This window comes from Aythya ferina, assembly GCF_964211825.1.
Source record: "Aythya ferina genome assembly, chromosome: 3".
Classification (NCBI taxonomy): Eukaryota; Metazoa; Chordata; class Aves; order Anseriformes; family Anatidae; genus Aythya; species Aythya ferina.
Window position 1 is genome coordinate 90,848,115 of NC_140298.1, and position 22,574 is coordinate 90,870,688.

At 35.9% G+C, this 22,574-nt stretch overlaps 1 long non-coding RNA gene across 1 annotated transcript; it reads right to left on the reverse strand.

Moving 5' to 3' along the window:
- Window positions 1-228: 228 nt before the first annotated feature.
- On the reverse strand, window positions 229-10,218 carry LOC311434864. Its single transcript, XR_014691784.1, has 3 exons — window positions 10,116-10,218; window positions 5,514-5,609; window positions 229-540 (listed from the first exon to the last, which is right to left on the reverse strand). It is a non-coding gene; the product is annotated as an uncharacterized lncRNA (long non-coding RNA).
- Between the last annotated feature and the right edge of the window lie 12,356 nt (window positions 10,219-22,574).

The window sequence follows — 22,574 nt, forward strand, 5'->3', positions numbered from 1 at the left end:
GGAATATCCCTTTGATTGGTTTAGGTCAGCTGCCCTAGTGATGTTTCTCTCCTCACTTTTTTGCCCACCCCCTAGGAGGGTTAGAGAAAGGCCCAATGCTGTGCCACTGCTGCTCAGCAGTAGACACAACACGGGTGTGATAACACTGCTGTTCCAGCTACAAGTACAGAGTACGGCACTGAATGGGCTGCTGCCGGGAAGGTTAACATTCCAGCCAGACCCAGTACAGTATTTTCCTTTTCCTATTGGTAACTGTATCTAGGATTTTTAGTATCGCTGTCTAAATGGCATAAAATAGGATGTGTTAAATTAGAGAAAGCCTAAAGACTTGATGAAGCATAACTGTCACAAATGAGGGCGATGATTATTTTGAGTAGGTTTGTATCATGCAAACATATACAAAGTGATGTACAGTATATGTGTTATTTAATTAATAGACAAAAAATGAAGAGCTTTTAGGGCTCTCCAGACTCTGCATATAGTCTCTCAAAAGAAATATGTGCTGCACAGAGGATAATTTCCTTCCATGAATTTTCTACTCTGCAAGAAAAAAGAAATAAAAACATCTTACTAATAGAGGATTTGGTTCCTAATTCTGAAACTACTGGCAGTTCCTATGCTCATATGGATGGTCTTAAAAGTGTAAGAAACATAGGGCTACTTATATTCTTTATCCTGTTGTTTCCTCTGGACTTTAAACTTTATAGATTTAGGCCATTTTTTCCAGAACTAAAGACTAAAGACGATACAACACAAAGAAGCAAAGGGAGAGAGGGGAAACCTGGAACTCCTCACTAAGCAGTTAATTTTAGTTCCCAATAGAAGAGTGAGGGGAGATTTCTCCAATTTCCTCTTGGAAACTCCAAATTCCTCTTGGCCACTTTCTACAGAGGTCACACATTGGGAATATTTAGATGAGTGGGATAATCATACAATTTATTGCTAATTGATCACATTAGACCTTTCTGAAAATGTGTTAAAAACCAAAACACAGCATATAGCCCTTAGAAAATCTTTTCTCCTGTGTACCTGACATAAAGAAAAAAATATATATATATATAAAATAAAATAAAATAAAGCTAAACAGAAGTAATATATATATTTTTAATCCTCTATTTTTCTGATTTATTTGCAAACACGTCTAATGCACTGCTGAAAAATCTTTCTATCAATTATATCCACGTATCCCTTTCCTGTTTATTTTATATCACTTGGGGAAAATATTTCCAAATTTGTAAGAGCTTGTTGTGCTTTCGTAATAATTATCCCATATACATACATACATACATTGATAATCATCTCATTTTCATTATTTGATGAGAGTAGGAATTTCAGGATTTCACAATGGCTGTAAATATATTAAAAGTTCATACATATTAAAATTCAAAACACTTTTATAAATACTAAAAGACCAATAAGAATGCTTCTAACAGAATAAATTTCAGCTGCAAATATGCCATATAGTTTTAAGCAAAACATTTTTTCTTCTCCAAGGTTTGAAATTAAGCAGACTGCCAAATTACATTTATTTTATTTTTAGTTTAGTTTCTGTGTAATCATTCTTGAGTACTACTCAAAATGTTACTGAGAAAATGTTAGAAGACTGGAGATACAGAATTAAATGAGATTCTGTGATTCTACTGATTAGCCAAGTCTGCCTGTTTCTTACGGTACTATTCCCTACTACTGGAAAGATAGAAGAAAACACTACCAGTACCGATAATCCTTTAACCAATTGTCCCAAGGTCCTGAAGTCCCTTTGGATCACACTTGGACTTTTCTGCCTCATTGCTGATGACATGAAAAACAAATGAATAACAATCTGAAGGCTGTAACAAGCTAGTGTGTTTTCTAGTAATATCTTTTACCCAGGCTCTAGCGAGGCAGCAGACTTTGATATGAGTTGGGTCTGGTCAGCATATCAGACCCTCTGTTTCTGGAGGAGTCACTGATGACAATAACCCTTTTTCACTTAATGGAAGTGGTCATGATATAGGGAGTAGGCTGACTTGACCCCTCCGACCTAGATCAGAGAAAGATAATGTCAGAACACTTAGGAAGGATATTATAAGGCCTTAAAGGCTCTGACTGGCCTTCCCTGGGGACTTCCCTCTCTGTCCAGGGGCTTCATACACCTAGTTGCTGCCCCAAGTTACACTATACCTGCTTCCAGCACTGTTTCTGGTCCTGTTTCCAATCCTATCTCCAGCACTATCTTCTGCTCTCCTGACTCACTGACTGGACTTCTAGACCTGACTCTTTACCTTGCATTACCTGATAATTTCTGACCTGTAGACAAAATCAGTTACTATCAGCAACCCACAGTCAATATGAAGTCACTCTCTAAATTGCATTATTCTAAAAGCATGATGTAACTAATTTTATTATAAACTACTGGAATGTTAGGTACACAGTGACCCAAAACTGCAAACAACAAGCATGTTATTAATTACTTAGAATGTATTTCTTGTATGTCTTGTATTATGTCTAAAACCTTGGAGATATAGTTCAGTAAACAGCTGATTAGCTGGCAAATGAGCCTTTAGTTAGAGAGTGTGCAATGCTTCTAGGACCTCTACTGCAGAAGACAGATGTAAATTTAGGTGATTGATGAACTTGCCAAACACTTTAAAAGCCGTAAATTTGGAGATATTTGAAACGTTTTTTAAAATCTGTATTTATAGAATATTTATTTATAGATATAAATATATATAGAATATAAATAACACTTATATTCTAAAGTTTTTTGAGCCTTCTTTTAGGAAGGCTCTGCAGGAGGATCTGGATAGGCTGCACTGATGGGCTGAGGTCAACTGCATGAAGTTCAACAAGGCCAAGTGCTGGGTCCTGCACCTGGGGTGCAATAACCCCAAGCAGAGCTACAGGCTGGGAGAGGATTGGCTGGAAAGCTGCCTGGTGGAGAAGGACCTGGGAGTGATGGTTGATAGTCGGCTGAATATGAGCCAGCAGTGTGCTCAGGTGGCCAAGAAGGCCAACGGCATCCTGGCTTGTATCAGAAACAGTGTGGCCAGCAGGGCTAGGGAAGTGATTGTCCCCCTGTACTTGGCTATGGCCACACCTCGAGTACTGTGTTCAGCTTTGGGCCCCTTGCTACAAGAAGGACATCGAGGTGCTTGAGCGGGTCCAGAGAAGGGCGACGAAGCTGGTGAGGGGTCTGGAGAACAAGTCCTATGAGGAGCGGCTGAGGGAGCTGGGCTTGTTCAGCTTGGAGAAAAGGAGGCTCAGGGGTGACCTTTATTGCTCTCTACAGGTACCTTAAAGGAGGCTGTAGCGATGTGGGGGTTGGTCTGTTCTCCCACGTGCCTGGTGACAGGACAAGGGGGAATGGGCTAAAGTTGCGCCAGGGGAGTTTTAGGTTGGATGTTAGGAAGAACTTCTTTACCGAAAGGGTTGGTAGACATTGGAAAGGGCTGCCCATGGAAGTGGTGGAGTCACCATCCCTGGAAGTCTTTAAAAGACGTTTAGACGTAGAGCTTAGGGATATGGTTTAGTGGAGAACTGTTAGTGTTAGGTCAGAGGTTGGACTTGATGATCTTGAGGTCTCTTCCAACCTAGAAATTCTGTGATTCTGTGATTCTGTGATTCTGCAAGATAATCTTAATCCCTACAGTCTTCTCTGGAGTCACAATATATGAATTCTACAGGAACTCACCAGATTAAAAAAAAAAAAAAATTTAAAAAAATCTGTAAAGTAATTAATTTTGATAGATACATTTTATGCTATCATTTCAATAGAAGGAAGGAAGTTGAATCTGAAATCCAGTTCAAGTGTAATTCTTTAGCTGTCTATTAATAGTGATATAAACTTGTGTGCAGTTCAGAATTAACAATTTTAAGACTGCTAATTGATAACAAAATGTATCTTATATACATGCTGGGGTCATGATATCTGGAAATAATACCTGAGAAGGAAAGAGAAAATGGAATTGGGTGAGTCTTCTGCTTTCTATTCAGTTTAGTGAGCCTAATGTAGATGAAAACTCCATTCAGCCTTGCTATAATATGAAGATTAAAGCCATGTGGTACAATAAAGTACTTTGGGCCATGGTTCATGCATTTAAAATATTACATTTACAAGAAGAAAGTAGAAAATAAGATGAGAAAATATGTTAGGTGATGAACTATATAGCTTAGTTCTTAGTTAGACTTTGAATAGTCAGGTACAGAAAAGAATTTTGAAAAGAATTGTAAGAAGACAGACATTAAAGGCTAATTTTCAAAGCACTTATACCATTAATGTGGGCTTTTGCCTACACAATTACATACTACGATTGTTGTTTAAGGTCTTCTCCCATCTGCAGTATAGACTGGGAACATTGTGTCCTCTGAGTTGCTCAATGTGTGTTTTCTTCACTATGCTTGTCTTTGAACTTGCAAGCAGCTTAGGTCAGAAAGGTCTTCCATTTTTCATTTGTGTAACACAGAATATTTTGAGGTTCATAGAGATTAACAAACAGGAATAATACATTAAAGTGCATCCAGAAAGCTATATTCGGTACTTTGCATCTCATAGACAAGGTTGCTTGAATGAGGAATGTCAAGCAGGAAAAAATGTGGAAGAAAGTGCTCTTTTTCCTCAGCTCCATTCCAGCAAACAGTTCTGCACATTGTTTATTTTATTCATGAAGTATTCATTAATTATGAAGCCAGGACTAGAGGATATGCTTATCACTGAACCTAGTGAGGCTACCTATGTATGTCATAGCTAAACATCATAATATTAGCTGATCTAGGACTTAAACTATTACCAGTATTAGTATGCATTATGTTGTGTTACACAGAAACCAAACCATGGGGCTGATCCTATGAACATATAAATGTAACTATCATTTGTTATGAAGAAGGCATATAATTCTATTAATATGGATTCACATGGAAAAAAAAAAAAACAAAACAAAACAAAACAAAACAAAAAAACAACAGTGGATTAACTCCAGTTATGTCTGAAATTATTTAAGTATTTTTAAAATTTAAATATTCATAAGTAACTCTAATTTATGCTGTTAAAAGAACTTTTCAGATTTAAAAGGCTATTTCTTAGTGGATTGCTTTCGTGACTGCAATTTTGCAGAAGCAGATCATTAGTAATCTAAAATCGCAGGTTTATCCTAAATCTCTGGAAATCTATAGTCCCTGGTTTCCTTTCAAAATTGTTCTGCATCACTTTGCAACATTCCATGCTATCCATACATATTGAAAGCAGTAGCCTTCATTTGGTCCCCAGTAGTTGCGAATAGATTTGTTTGTACACATGAATAAAAAACGCTTGCCTGTTACATGCTAATGCCTCAGTACTAAATACATGCAAACAAACATCTGCAAGTTTTCTAGCATATTTGTTGAAAACACTATCTTACTAATGTTGAGTAAAAAGCAAAAGCATGCTCTGCTTCCCTGAGTTCCATAAACTCCTTGGTTGTTCAAAAAGCTGGCTAGCATATAGTTCACTTGTGCTATGAGAAGTAGCTTAATTTCAACACCACTTCACTTACGGCCTAGATATAGAGTTCCAGCTTGTTTCTTTTCTACCTTCTTTTGCTCCTTCTTTTACTTCTTTCATTTTCTCCTTTGTTTCTGTAGAGCTGTTCCTGGAAACAGAGATCAGATCAAACCAGAAGGCAAGATACAAGATGGAACAAGATATGAGCAGGAACATATTCTCTCTTATAAACCTAATTCTAAGAGGAAGACAAAGATACAATATTTAAGTATTCACAAGGGTCTGAAATCCTTTTTTAAATGCTTTCAAAAAGTCTGATCTATTTTATTGTTTTAGTTTGGTTTGGTTTGTTTTCAGTGACCTATGCCTTAACTAGATTAGAATTAGGGTTCAGAAGTGCATTGTCATGTAAGTGCATTGTCATGTAAGACATCTTAAGGCAGCATTTTCAGGACAAATTTTATTTAAAAATGGGAAAGTTTTTTCTTCTTGTTTGTTTCATTTTTATATTCTGAATAAATTCCAACATATTTTTTCATTGGATTAATAAATTGGAATAAAAGGACAACTCTGAGAATGATTACAGAGTCTTATTTATAAAAGAACAATGCTCTCACCTTATCCTTTGCAAGGCACTTTAGGAGACTACAGTAATGAGGTCTGATGCCCTCATTCTGAAGGATATTAAAATTCACTTGTGAACTTTAACACATTGACTGCACAGATTCAAGTGGAACTCTCTGTGAAACATACTGTTAGACATATGCTTTTAAAAACTTTGCCTTAGATGTTAGGTATATACTTTAGGTACACACAGAGCTGTATTTTGGGAAGGATTAGAGCTTCAACATTTTATAAGTGTTTATAGTGTTCTTTATGTATAGGTATAAATATCATATAACAACATATCTGTTAAAAAATCTTGTGGTTTCAAAATACTTCCTTTGGCAAACAATGGCAAGGGTTATAAATGAATTTAATTAAGAGATAATAATTGTTCACTATTAAACAGCTTTTTGTACTGCACTCAGATAAGTTCAGATTGCAATTATGAAATTACTAGCTGTTAGAAAATGACTGAAGGTATTTAGGTTCATAATTCTATAATGTGGCATAATTATAATGGTAATAAACTATTTTATAGAAAAAATTTATAGAAGAATTATTCTTCTTCATTTTTTTTTTTTAATAAGGCGAGGAAGTAAACACTTGGTTCTTTTTAGTATGCCAATATTTGAATGCAAATTAATATTTATATCTCAACATTTGCAACACTTGAAGGGTTAAGGTCAAAGTCAAAAGTCAAAGGACTTAATCATTATCTTGCATTTTTTGTTTTTGTTTTTGTTTTTGTTCTTGATAAAGCTTACATTGAAATCAACAATACCATATGTGGAGGCCAGAAGTTCAGACGTTAAAAAAAAATTTTTTTTAAATGAAATACAACTTTTCCTGTAGCTTTTGTAATTGCACATGGCTAAAAAACATATGGGAAGTACGTAGAATAATAAATATATTGAAAATTAATTACAAAGGTAAAGAACATAGATATCACTATCACTCTTTGTTGGTACCAAAATACGTTTAAAAAACTCAAAATGCTGACAAATTATCAAACTGTAAATCAATTGGTAGTCCTATCATCATGGTTTCAATATCTGAAACTGTGAAAAAACAAACAAACAAACAAAAAAAAAAAGCAAAAAAACAACAACATCAACAACAACAAAACAAGTACATTTCAGATTGAGTTCTGATGATTCAAATTTAGAAAGACTTAGAAAAGCATATGAATAGAGACTTTTTTTAAAATCCAGATCTTGGATGCCCATGAAGGTCTGTGTTAGGATAACACTATGTAAAGAGATTTTAAAAATACTGTCAGTGAGTGCATTTGAAACCTAAAATTTTAAATTACAATAATTTATGAATATATAATGTTCTGTTTCATAACACCATCCTGGATGATGTTGAGAATATCAAAATAGATGTGATCACATTGAACAGAGAATGTCATAGAACCTCTCTCACCAGTATTGATTCATTCTAACACAGCAATGACCACTAAACCTTTGTTTGATTCACAAAGTTTATATTAGCCTGGGACTAGAGCATTGGCCCAAGGACTGTCACAGAACTGTCTACACCATTAAATTGCTTGACTGGTACCAGCGATGATTTTGGCTCAGGCAGGTAACATTCTTCCATCAACCTGTTCTGTGGTGCAGTTCTGAGGATACATACATTAAAGAATTGAAGCTGGCCATGCTAATTGTATCACTTGTATAAACTCAGAAGAAAAATTTCAGTGTCCTCATAATATATATCTTATACACATCACAGAATATGACAGTAATTCAATTCTAACTACTTGTGTCATGTGACTAATTAATTCATCTAGTGCATACCACTACTATTATAAGAAAGCAAAATGAGTGAGTAAAGTCTGTATTTCTCACTCTTGTCCTAACAGGACCCCTACTACATTTTTTCTTATTTCACATTTTCCTAATCTTTGGGCTGATAATTTAAAATGATGAAAAAAATACTCTATGAGATCAAGTATGACCAACCACCAGCCAGTCAGAAAGGAAGTCACCAATATTCTGAAACTTTGTATAGGTCACACTACTGTAATTTCTTTTTCTGTGTATTATTTAGTACCTTTTAGTGGAAGAAAAGAATTCTCTCTACAAGGGTGATCAGCAAAATCTGGGATTTTGCTCATACATCTCCCGTAATATCCTCTACAAATTTCCATATATACAGTAATTAAATGTTCTAATAGAATACTACTCTGAGATTAAAAGAACTGTTCCCTACTAGGCATTCAGTTTTTGCAATAAATTATCCTGCAAAATTGAAAACTAATCAATTTTATTATTATACTTTTGATTTTTTTTTCTTCTTCTTCTTCTTCGTGCCAAAATAATTATAGGTATAAAGGATAATTGCATATGCCAACAGTTTTTCTTTCAGTTTTAAAATGTATATTACATATGCTTTCATCTTGACCACACAGCATACAGAAACAAATTTTCCTTCACTAAAGCTAGTGATAAAACTTCTATTAACTTTAATGAAAGTAAGATCAGATCCACATCATATTCTTCAATATTACTTTCATATTTTCCATTAGGTTATGTAATAAAAAGCTCATTCACACTCTCAGAAAGGAACACAGAATGGCAACGGCAGGTGTGGAAAACCGAAACAGCACCATGCCTTGGCATGCCCAGGTCCTTCATAAGAGCTATCAGCCTGCCATGGGCCTACCTTCACAATCTTAGATAATCACAGAGCCCAAATACAGGCAGAAAACCAAAATACTCAGAGGAAGGGGCATCCTGTCTGGACCTCTCTCATGGCTTTCCCAGGAGATCCTCTTCCCCTGTGTCCATGCACCCACTATGATGAGTCAAGGCTGAATCACATTTACAGCTGAAGGAAATTACTGCCTAGGTTTATGGGACACATTTTGAGATGCAGGGTAAAAACATTGGGGGATCACACAAGACATTTTTTAAGGTGTGTGAGGAACCAAGGGCAGGGAAAAGGAAAGATACAGGTTTGGAAAAGAACAAGCATGGAAAAATAGATAAGCAGATTAAAGGAGTCTGCCACATGTAAACAGGGACTGGCTGATACATTTGCTGTGCTGTGCTCCATGCCCGATAAGCAAAGTTGTTCCTGCTTTCATCTTAAACTCTGTTTTCTACTATTTTCCTGCGTATCTTGTCTCTCCTATAAGGGTCTCTCCGTATTCTTATGTCTGCTTGTCTATGGGAGCCTGAGTGCCAGCAACTGGACTGGGACCACTAGTCAGTCATGGGGGCCTATATATAAGTGGTGCCGCACCAGGAGCAAGTGTGGGCATGTAAATAAGTGTAGAAGTACTAGCAAAGTTCCAGACATATGAGCCAGTGAGCAGGTGACATGGCTTGGGAACCTGTGCGTGTGTGTCTCTCAGTGAGACCACAGGAGGGACCTGCAATTGCAGACCAGGAGAGTCCCACCCAGTTGTGTGTGTGTATGCATGTGTGTGCGTGCTTGTGTAGGACAATCTGTACTAGCAACTGGGAGGGGCTGTGCCCTTGAGGGGCTGTATGCCCAAGTGTCTACAACTGGGCAAACTGGGGTCCAGGGATAGCTACTGGGCAGCGTGATTGTCTGAGAGGAGCTGATGGAGGGACCCACACAGTATACACATACATACATATTTTCAACTAATAAATCTTCATTCTGAACAGGCAGAGAAGGCATTATCAAGGTGATAACACCCTTTTGTCATTTGTGTCTGTGTCAGCGCCGAGTTTGTCTGTCTGTGTTGATCCATATTAATGGCCGTGTTGTGGTGGTTTTACCGTGCCGGGCAGCTAAACCCCACAACCGCTCTCTCACTCCCCCTCCTTTAGATAAGGAGGGGGAGAAGTAAAGCAAAGAACAACTCACGGGTTGAGATAAAGATAATTTAATTAAAGGGAAATAATTATAATAATTAAATAAAGACTACCATGAACTAAACAATTTAACTAAGGGGAAATAAAAAGGGAAAGGGGAAAAGGGAGGGGAAAAGGAAAAATAAAAAGAAGGGAGGAAAACAAACAAACAAAATAAATGAAGGCTATATGGAAGTGCAGAGGAAAGAAATTACTCTCTACTTCCCACAAATGAGCGATGATTGACCACGTCCTTGAAGCAAGGCCTCAACGCACGCAGCTGGTGTTTGAGACGAGGACCAATGTTTTCTCAACGAGAGCCCACCCCTCCCCTCTTCTTCCTGTTTCCACCTTTTATTGCTGAGTGTGACATCACATGGTACGGAATATCCCTTTGATTGGTTTAGGTCAGCTGCCCTAGTGATGTTTCTCTCCTCACTTTTTTGCCCACCCCCTAGGAGGGTTAGAGAAAGGCCCAATGCTGTGCCAGCACTGCTGAGCAGTAGACACAGCAATGGTGTGATAACACTGCTGTTCCAGCTACAAGTACAGAGTACAGCACTGTATGGGCTGCTGCTGGGAAAGTTAACATTCCAGCCAGACCCAGTACACGTGTACATACATATCTAAAAGTATAGATGCATATATAAGTTGCATGTGTGTTCTGAGTGCCCGGAACAAACATGCACTCAGCCTCATTTCTAGTTGAACCTAGGGAATGGAGCTGCAACAACTTCCGCTGTGTCAGGCAGCTTCATTCAGCTTCCCCCTAGTATTGTCATTTATGAGTTATAAATTTTCTGACTATCCTTATAATCAGGTTGTTAATAAAAGTGAAATAAATAAATAAATAAATAAATAACATTTGAAAAATCTGAAGTTTCCTTAGTAGTTTGCAGGAACTTAAACCATAGCTCTCAAAACTTTAAGGTAAAACACAATTCATTAGATTTTTTTATTTTTTATTTTGTTATTTTTGGGGGGGTATTTTAGATCTGCACCTTACCTTCTAAATTCTTACAACTACAGTTCTATGACAGTGAATAGTCTTTGGTTGCAGAAAGTGATTACAGATAAAACTTCTCTAGCTTGATGTACTCTTTCAGATCTGTTAAGATCAATCTAGATTGATTTTTATCTCATTATTTGTGATCTGGGGACATGGGTGGGCTACCCGACCTTCACCCATTCACTCCCCAACCCCAACAACAGGGGGGATAAAAACTCATAACACAAGATAAAGACAGGAAGATCACTTACCAATTACTGTCAGAAGCAAAACAGACTCAATATGGGGAAAACTAAATTATTTTATTGGATTTAGATGGTGTGAAACAAACAAAAAAAAAAAATTAAAACAATACATTCCACTCATCCCCCTTCTTCTCTGTCTCATCTTCCTTCCCAAGTCCTCTAAGTAAGTACAAGTAAGAATACAAATCAGAAGAAATCAGACATTTAGATGCAGAAGGCAGCCCCTGGCTTCTTCTCAGAAAGACCACCCTTGCAGCCCCCTTGCTACCAAAACCTTGCTGTTGCAAAACCCAATCTGGTGCAGCAACAGGAAAGTTAGTTATTTTCTCTCTGTTCTCTGGGAGATAATCACAGAAGGAAAGAACTGATTTAGATAGTCAGGTGTGCTGCCTGTAGATGTGAGTGTTCTGGGAATTTTGACTTTTTATTTCTTGTGCTCTGATACTTCCAACCACACCTTTCTATATCCTTTACTTCTTCTTTCAAGTGAAAAAGCTACAATTATGCAGTGCATAATCGATGAAGTTAAATTGAGCAGAACTATTTATTTTACAAATATTGGTTGTATAAAGTGACAATTACCAGAGACTAAATGAGACAAAGAGTTTAATTTGAAATTGCTATCTGTAAAGAATGCTTATTTATAATCAAATTTAATGGTGGCTGTAAATGTTAATTTTGCTAATTCAGCTTGGAGACAAAGGATAGTAGCCAACTCCTTATTAATTTACTAAGGATTAGCAAGAGGAGCAATGAGCATACATGAAAGGGTTTTTCATGTGAAAGAATACAAATCAAAAGAAATCACATATTCAAGTGCAATTCTACTTTCAGATAATGTTACTTTACAGATTAAAAAAAAAAAAAAAAAAAAAAGAATAAGTAATATAATTCTTCCACCTTTATAAAAATAGATGATGCTGTTTTGTTTTACTTTTTTTTTAACTCATTTTGAAAAACATTCCTAAGGATAGCTATTGAAAGTCAAAATCTGGTATACGTGTATGGATGTGAATCTAAATGCATCTAACTAAATGTGATTTGAGAATATTATTCTTGATTAATTGGATGAACCTTTTCCATGTCAAGACAATAATAACTGGTAAAAACAATGTTGATATCTTTTAAAAGATACAAAAACGAAATATCAATATATCGACAAAATATACATATCAACAAAAACATTGTTGATTACTGTTAGTTAATTATAGATGACACTATCACAGTAACTAAAGGTCCCATCCTCGGACAGGACTATACATAAAGATTCATCTTACATATGCAATAAAAAGTCTATAAAAACAGCTGTATTGATATGTAGATTCAGATGAGAATTAATGCTGTTTAATCTACAGGAACTGATACATCCTCAATGATGTATTAAAATTGACTAGAAGGGAACACTTAAGTTTTAGAAATGGGCAGACTGTTCTGGTTATTCCATGGAAAGCAAAACAAAACAAAGCAAACAAATAAACAAACAAACAAAAAAGTGACCCTTTCTTTATCACCTGTTTTTTCTCCATCCTTTCAGATAAAGTAGTAACCTTCTGAAGAGTTTGGGATTCTCTTGAAGGGATGATAGTTTCAATGACTTGGGAAAAGCAGATTGTAACATCATATATTGGTTCCCACAAACCAAAGAACAATGCTTCTGAGTCCTGTCTTCCGAAGTTGCTGTTCAGCAGTTTTGGGAAGACCATATTCTTGCCAGAGGCTAGCAAAAGTTTTCAAACTTAGTGTTTCCTTTCATTATTGTGCCTGCTGAGAAAAGTAGTAAGACTCGCTTTAATATGTTTTCTGTCTAAATTACGGGATTTCTCAAAAGCAAATAATCTCAAAAATTTCTTAAAAGCAAATAAAAAAGCAAATAAAAAATAAAAAGCAAATAATTTGCCTATTCTTTCAGGCAAATAAACTGAACTAGAAATGAAATCTTACTTTCTTGGTAACATAGACTTAACAACACTTAAGTATATTTTTACTGTTTTTCTCCTAAAGCAATACTGAAAATAAAGTTGAAAATGAAGTTGAAAGCTTCCCCGAATTCTACTAACAACTACCTAAAAAGGACTCCAAAACAAATAATTTATTGAAATAAATCATACCAAAATCCAATTGGAAATATATGTCTGATTATTTTGTTTTCAGAATGAAACTGAAAATATATCCTGAAAAATAAAATTAGTATTTATATTTTGCACTTCATAAGAGAGGGTAAAAGAAGGAAGAAAGAAGAAAACAGGAATAAAGCAGATGGATGTTGGGAAGAATTCGTTATATTTTGCTTTGTCCTGAAATTTCTGTTATATAAAACTGTAAGAAGCTCTTGGCAAGTGTGTGATCTTTGATTTTTCCATATTAATTTGAAATTAAATTATTTTTCATCAAGTATCCTAAGAAACAGCATGAAGGCAAAGCAAGATGTTGAGATACAAAAATATAAAAGGATCTCTGATGGGTCATGTTAAGTGCCCTAGAACTGTTCTGCATTAGTAGTAACCAGGAGGAGGGTTCTTGGATAGTGAGAAATGCAAGACATTCATTCATAAAAGTAGAAAGCAAAGTAGACCTTGACTCTATATCAAATGATGCAAGAGGGAAAAGATACCTTGCCTTCTGAAAATGTAAACATTTAATTTATAAGAAAGAAAACAAAGAGATGAACTTCACAGACCAACGCCATACACCATAGGTGAAAATGTGTCCGTCTTTCTTACTCTCCTTTCATTTATTGTGCATCACTGCCCTTGTGTGTCAACACCAGAGGATAATACAGGAAAATCCATGAGAAAGAGGTAACCACAGCATTGTCTGTAGCATAGTTCCCAGGCACTTCTGATTCAGAGTTCTGTAATGAAACATATATCTCATAGTCATAATGTATACTGATAGTCTGGGTGCAATGTATCTCTTTTCAGCACTCTTGATGAGCTCCTGGCTGCACTCGTTCTTTTATCCTTTCACTTGTGTCTACCCTGGATGCTCTGTATTGGTAGTGGTAGTGGTAGCAGCAGGGAAACCAGGGCCTGTCCCAGCCAGGAGCAGTGCAGCTGTGGGACCAGGACCATGACATTCCTAGGCACTAGGCACCAACCCTTGGATGGGATTGGGCTGAAGCCAAGAAGGGACATGGGGCCACAGATGGAATTAGGATCATCCCAGGGGATAGAAACTAGGATCAGACATAACCTGGTAGGCCTTTGGGTCTGGTCAGGGCCAGTACAGGCGAGTGCACTGTATTGACACCTACCTATTTCCAGTTGCTTTAACATTTGATTTAACTTTTTTTTTTTTTTTTTTTTTTTTTTTTTTTCTCCCATTCACTGCTCCTGCAATTATTAGATTTTGTGTTTTAGATTTTTCCTCACTCCAACTCCATTCCTTCTGGGAAAAAGAGAATAATAATTATCATGAATAAACAAGTGCTCATTTGATTGAAAACCCTTAAAGGAGAATAAAACCTTCAAAAATGGTTACCACAACAAGGTATTTAAGAGTGTTTAAGGACTGAACATGAATATGTGGTACTGCCCAGCATCCTCTGCCAGCATGCAGCCAATTAAAGCTCAAGACTTCAAGGACATCCTGCACCAGAGGTTAGAGATACATATTTCAGAACAACAAGTGAATTTGCATGGACTCTTTTAATCTCCTTTTAAGCTATGTAAACTATTAAAATCCATTATATTCAAAGGTAAGAAGTATCACATGTTCATTTCAAGTGGAATGAACAACTTCCTTTTTTAACTTCTCTCAGCTGCTTTCTTTGTTGTCTCATAGTGTTTATATTGGAAAATACAGAAAACAATTATCTCTGTCACCTCTATCATCTTCCCATGACACTCCTGATTATTTTGTTGTTGCTATTTCCCATCAGCTATCTCTTTTCTATACCAAACAGCAAACAGTCCTAGGTTATTTAGCCATTCCTTAATCTAAAACCATTAAATGTCTTTGATCATTTTTGTCAAGTTTACTGAACCATTTGTTGTTCAACTGTATCCTTCCTGAGATGGAAAAAAAACTATGGTACAAAGTATTTATAGAGTAAGGAAAGTAAGAACTTTTACAGAAGCACAACAACGGTTTTTGTTGTTGTTGTTGTTCTTTTTTTTTTTTTCTTTTCCCTGTTACTACCTCAATATTTGCATTGCTTTTAATTGCAAATACACAGTAAGTTGACACCATGAATTATGTATCATTCCTCATATTCTCATTTCTGAATGATGATGGTTATCACAGAGTTCATCGTTTCACATGTGAAGTTAGAATTGTCTTTCCTATTATTTTCACTGTACTGTAGTGATTTTATGCAGTCTAAGATAAATACCTAGCATTTCTGTATAACCTGTTTAGAATAACAGTGTTCTTTATATCAGATATTAAAATTGTAAAATTTAACAAAATCAGAAGATTACTTGGACATATGAAGCTAACAAACATTAAAATAAGTCATGTTTACATTGAAACATTCACAGGCAAAGGAAAACTCAATCAATCTGATTTGATAGGCAAGTATGGCTAGTTGAGGTGCCCTGGGGTATCCCTTCTGGCTCCAGATTAATACTTCAGAAGGACATGCATCTCTTTTCAATCCTGTGTTACATCTATCAGGATAAGTCAGAGACTGAGGGACAGGGCAAATGAAAATAGGTATTTTTTAGGCAGATGAATCCTACCCAAGAGCAAATATGTTGTCTGGGCAAGAAATTAGATTTTCTTACCATGTTGAAATATATCACTAAAAATGAGAATCAGCTTTTTAACATGAATGTATAGAGTAAACTCCAGAAGAGTAAATTGCTTTTTTTTTTTCCCCCAGGATCTGAACACTTATCATCACATATTTTTAAAAGCTCAATACTGTCCTATTATAACTGAATCCATTATAATCCTGTTCTATTATAATTATAATTGTAATTATAATTGACTTTCTTTCCTGATTGTCTGAATGTGCCTCAGTAGTCCAAATAAATCATCACTTCACAAAACATTAAATCTATGCATTTTTATGATCTATGCAATAATGAATGATCTGCACCTCTCACATACATCTCATCCTCCTCTGCAGGAGTCAGAAGATTACTCATGGCCAAAGATCCTTTGGATTTCAAAATGTTTCTCATCTTCAGCAGTATTTAGTGGTTATTTAGTGACATTAATACAGCTGTTGCCAAATGGTATTCTGCCTGCCACTTTGAGGATGAAGGACATGCTGGAGTGGGGCAGCAAGATTCAGAACTGTGGCTCCAGCTGTAGTGGAGCCTGGAAAACTCTTGTGAACAATTGTAGCCCTGAAGAGACTCTAGTAGGCTGAAAGATTAACCATATTTTATTTATGTATTTACCCCTCCCCCCCCCCCCCCTTTTTTTTTTCTGGAGACTGGAGCTGGTTCCCTTGCAAACACTGTAAGAATGAGAAATGTTGCCCTAAGATAGGTGTAGTATTTTAGATTAGAATAACAAGCAACAAAAATAATGAAGAAATAAATGGAAAACTATCATTTTCACGAGGGATTTTGTGCAAAATTGTTACTTTTTTATTTGATGTATTATAAACTTGCCTGCAATTCTTGGAAATACCAATGTTTAATAAATTAAAATTAATGATCACATGAATGGTATCACCTAACAATATGACAAACATATATTTTCATTTCCTATTTTAAATACAAATAATATGTATGTCTTCAAAATCAATATACTATAAAATTTGAAAAAAAAATATCTCTAAATGATAACCCAGAAGTCTGCTTGTGAATGGAAATGTCACCACAGAGTAAAAACAAAGCACTAGTTAACTTGAAGAGCTACATTTAGGCAGCCAAGGTGAAACATAAGATAGAATTTTTACTATTTTTATAGAATTTTCTAAGTTAAAAAAAAAAAAAAAAAAAAAAACCAACAAAAATAAAACACTGATACATTAATAAATCATGCAAAGCCAAATATTGGTAAGATTTATATATTTTAATGGTTTGCTTTTAGAAAAGAGTTGTTTGTTTAATGGAGTTTCGGTAATTCATTCCAATAAAACAGAAAGGTCTGCCTAATCAGTGTATTGGGTGGGTTGGGGGAGCTTTTTCAAAACTACTGAAGCAAAATTAAAAGATCTGGCACACATATTTCAGTAGTTAACCTGAAGGGCTGTGCTGAATGGCGTTACAATACACTACTTAATGCTGAGTCACAAATGAAATAAATTATTCAAGTAAACCTTTCAACCTAGGTGACAGAGACTGAGGCTGAACTGATTTCAAATCACTCATATCAGACCTTATACAAAAATGCTACAGGAGTTAGCCCTGATACAAACCAAAGTAAAAGATTTTACGGTTTTGGTGGAAATGTAAACAATTAATTTGATCAGGGGATAGGCATTTCCCTAACAGATGATATTTCAATGTTGATAAAATATCATTTCTTGATGAATCATTACAAAGAAAAACAGACAGCTGAACTACTCAAACCTAATAAGACATGAACCTTGAGCTATGTCTGGTCTCTTGTCTCTGGTTTTATAGTTACATGTAAAAACAAAACAACAACAACAAAAGTTAAGGAATTAACACAATAGATCCAACAATCCACAGTACACAAAACTCAGTGAATATTGACACTATCTCTGATTTCCTTTCCTTTTAATGGGAAGTGCTAAAGAGGAAACATCTACTTATTAATGAACATCAAACTCCAGAAAACTTAGCTAATAGATTTTGCTGGAGTTAAAAGTAGGTCCACTGTGGGCACTGTGGTTTTGTTTGTTTGTTTGTTTGTTTTCCTTTCCCCTGAAGACAGTGTTTATACAGAAAAACCTAAAACTGTTGAACCAGAATTTTGACATATTTTATTCTCAAAGATGCCAGATGCTCTGCTTTTAAATGCTAACACCTAAAATGTTTGCTTTCTCTTACCTCTGCCTCTATTTCACTCTTAAAAGAAAATAAAAGTGTACTATTTTAAGAGCTACAATTGTCTTCAGTATCTCTAAGGGAAACACACAAAGCAATCAGGAGGTCCCGTTAGTTCTTGCATCTGTCTATTTCAGGTAACCCTGTGGGGCACTATTATCTTCTACTTTCTTTCCTTTGTCTTCTCCTTCTGCTACTGATGTTGTTGTTGCATATAACAGCTGTATTGCCAATCTTTCCAGAAGCTAATTCAGTATGATTTCTTCAAGAGGTTATTATCTGACACTAGGCTTTTGCATATTGAAATTGTCCTTTTCTTCAGAAGCTGTAGATATTTCCCATATCTTGCATTCAGCAAAGTATCTAGCACACTACATACAAAACTAGTGAAAAAATAGATAAACTATTGAACACTTATTCTTCGGTAGGCATGCTTTCATCTAAAGGAAAATCTCTGATTAGCACATGTTGAACACTATTAGATTTCTAATTTAATTTCATAGATGCATAGAATCATCTAGACTGGAAAAGATCTTAAAGATCGTCAAATCCAAACAATTTCGGTAGTCCTGAAATATATATTGGTCATTTTCAGAATATTTTTCTGCTTTTATTTTTGACTTCTTTTGACCTAATCACTTTGTAGCATTTAGTTTAATCCTAATATTATTAGGTAATATGATGTTATATTTTACATAGTCATCTTTGAATGATATGAAAAAAATAAAAATAAATAAATAAATAAATAATCACATTGCCGATAAACATTTTGTCACTATTTAATGAAAAGGTTTTTATAAATAAAATCTTGATTCCTGTAAAATTCCTCATTCTTAATTAGACTTAGTCTAATTGCCTGTTGCTATTACTGCTTTTCAGGATGAAAACAAATTTCCTGGTCCAATTTCTATTATATTCCAACTCTTGAAATGAAATTACATGTATATCTTGAAATTCTATTGCCACATCTTGAAATGTATGACTGATGTTAAAAGACATCTCTATATGGCTTTCCTGGAACTGTGAGCATAATTAGCACTGACAGTTACTAACATCATGTTTTTGTGTATTTGAATCTTGTTATAGTTCTTTATATTCCTACAATTACAATGTATATTTGCTAAATGAAGAATCTAGTCATCAATGAGAAAAGTTGTAGAAAAATACATGAGCATGTTCTTGCTGTGTTTGGATGACAAGAAACATTATTTTTGTCCTCAAGATATTCCAAAGCATTTCAGCATCTAAAGAAGCACACACTGTACCCTTTTTTACCTGTTAAAGGTCAGAATCTCATTTGTACCACAACTGCTATATCTAACTCAGTCTTGTGCTATGGTAATATTCACATTAAGAAGATCGGTGAATAGGAATGGGAAGAGCATCATATACTAAGCAACACCGTTTTTCTTATCCTATACTCTTGTATCATGTCTTCAGCAGACAGTTGGCTACCAGCTATTTACAGGATACATTCAAAGAATATTAAGCACAAAAGAACAGCATGAATCAGCAATCACTCCTTGTAGAATCCCACTGACAACTCTTATCTCCACAGGTGAAACATAATCCACTGCTGCACTGGGAAGAGGTGTGTAGCATAATACATTTCATGGAAGAATGCTTGACTTAAACCAACTGTAAAGCAGGCAAAGCTGTCTCTCTCTCACAGAACGTATCTTAGCTTTTTAAAGTTTGACTGAAATATGACATAACAGTGCATAATATTTCAGATATATTTTAAAATATTATATATTTCTGACTTGGACAGCTGACCAAAAAGGAACGAAGCACATGTATATATATATTTCTGTTATCTTTTTAAATCTGCCCTTCATTGCTATAGGATTATAAGCATTTTTTTTTTCCTATTTCAGTTGTTTTTGCTGAACATATTAATTATTCCAGTCAAGGAGCAAAATAAGTAAAACGACAAAAGCTATTACCATGTCTTATGAAAGTCTGAAGGCCTGTCTTTCCATCCTGATTTCATCCTATAGCCTTCTGGATGGTCTAACATGGGTTCATGAAGGGAAGGTCCTGCCTAACAAATTTGATTTCCTTTTATGATAAGATCATAAAAGTTGACCAAGGGAAACTATGTGATTATTCTGCTTTTTGGACTTCAGCAAGGCTTTTGACACGGTTTCCCATAGGATCCTACTGGACAAAATGTCCAGCATACAACTTAACAAATACATCATATGATGGGTGAGCGATTGGCTGAAGGGCAGGGCACAAACGGTTGTGGTAAATGGGGCCACATCTGGCTGGCAGATGGTCACTAGCGGGGTCCCTCAAGGCTCCATTTTAGGGCTAATCCTCTTCAATGTTTTTATAAACGATTTGGATGTAGGACTAGAAGATGTTTTGAGCAAATTTGCCGAAGACACCAAACTTGGAGGAGTTGTGGACACGGATGAATGTGGAAAGGCCTTGCAGAGAGACCTGGACAGATTGGAGAGCTGGGAGATCAACAGCCGCATGAAGTTTAACAAAAGAAAGTGCCGGGTCTTGCCCCTGGGAAGGGGCAACCCTGGCTGTATGTACAAACTGGGCAATGAGACACTGGAGAGCAGCCCCACAGAGAAGGATCTGGGGGTTCTGCTTGACAGCAAGTTGAATATGAGCTAGCAGTGTGCCCTGGCAGCCAGCAGGGCCAACCATATCCTGGGGTGCATCAAGCACGGCATTGCTAGGTGGTCGAGGGAGGTGATTGTCCTGCTCTACTCTGCACTGGTGTGGCCTCACCTCGCGTACTGTGTGCAGTTCCGGGCACCACGGTACAAAAAGGACATTAAACTGTTGGAGAGTGTCCAGAGGAGGGTGAAGAAGATGGTGGCCCTTCCCCTAGAGGGGAAGATGTATGAGGAGTGGCTGAGGTCACTGGGCCTGTTCAGCCTGGAGAAGAGGATGCTAAGGGGGGACCTCATTGCGGTCTACAACTTCCTCATGAGGGGGAGAGGCAGATGACCTATTCCCTCATCGGGTCCAACCCCCCTGACAAAGCAGGTTCCTTAGAGCAGGCTGCCCAGGTAGGCGTCCAAACAGGCCTTAGATATCTCCAGAGATACGCACACCAAGGGTTACTGGCAGTGTTTTTATATTAATGTGATATATACATATTCATTTCATTTCTCGTAAGTCTCTTGCATATTCATTAGGTCTCTGAAGAATCATTAACATAGGTTCCCATGCCTATTCACATGAGTGCTAGAGTCCTTGGTTCATTGTCCAGTGTACTCTGGTGGTCTTTTGATGAAGGTCAGAAGTCTTCCTCTCTGCTAAACTTCCGACCCTTCTTTTCTTTGACAGACTTCAGTAGTCCAAGCCATTTAGACTGAATTATTTCTGGCAGTGGTGATTGTTTGCTGTCCTTTTTATAGAAGCGAAACAGATGGACACCCCTTGTCATGTGGAAGTGGAGCTACATACCAACTGATTTTCCAGGCCATAGAAAACAAGAGTTAATCTGAAATGTTCTTATATGTCCGTTTTCTTCCAGTTGCATTTTCCCCAGCTCCATCTAATTCCTGAGCCCTGTCAGAGACAAACAGTGGATTCATAGAGTTTTATGTTAGCCTTTAAAATCACATTTTGAAAATTAATTATGTAGCAGTATCTATTTGCTTGTTATTGTATAGTTAATCAGAGTTTAAACAGCTCTTTCTCAGAATAACTATGCCCTCATAAGTGCAATGGTTTTTAGATTTGGACTGCACAAGCATTGTGAAAACAAAGAATATGTATTTCAGAACTGTAGAAAGTTAATTAAAACTAGAAGAAGCAAGATAATCAAGGCATACTACTAATATCTATATCACATTTAAGTGGCTATTTGGAAACCTTTACAACTAATTGTCTGCTAGAGAAACAGTTTGTTTAGGCTATGTGAGTTCTTTGCTTGGAAAAATGACATCTTCAGCTGGCACATCAAAAGCTGGCAAAAATATCTGCTAAGATAATTAAAATTGAAAATTCTGCCAGTGTTAAACCACAACAGTGACAGTCCACCTGTCAGCTGGGGTCAACCCACCACATGGCTGAATAGAAAAAATAATATGTGTAAAAATGTTAAAACAAATGTGCTAATTTCAAAATGTAGAATATGTAAGAATATGTAATCTAAATAACTGAAATCAATTTGTTTAACATATGCTATGATTTGACATCATCATGGTATGGGACTTGTTAATCAGTTTAGATATGTAATGTATACAAGATATACATCCTGAATGGGCTCCTCTACTTTTCTGAGGAAAGTGTTACTTTTTTCCATTTATTGGTGTCTTGATTTAAGTCTTATTTGCATTATTGAATATATTTACCTTCTAAGATCATAAGCATACAGAAAAAGATCCTTGTTAGCTTTACAAAATGAAATTATCATTAGCATCATCATCATCACATTCAGTGCTTTATGAGAGTAATTGAATGCACAGATAGCCACAGGTGATTACTTTTTTTTTTTTAATTAAAAATTTAATTTTTAATTTTAATTTTAAT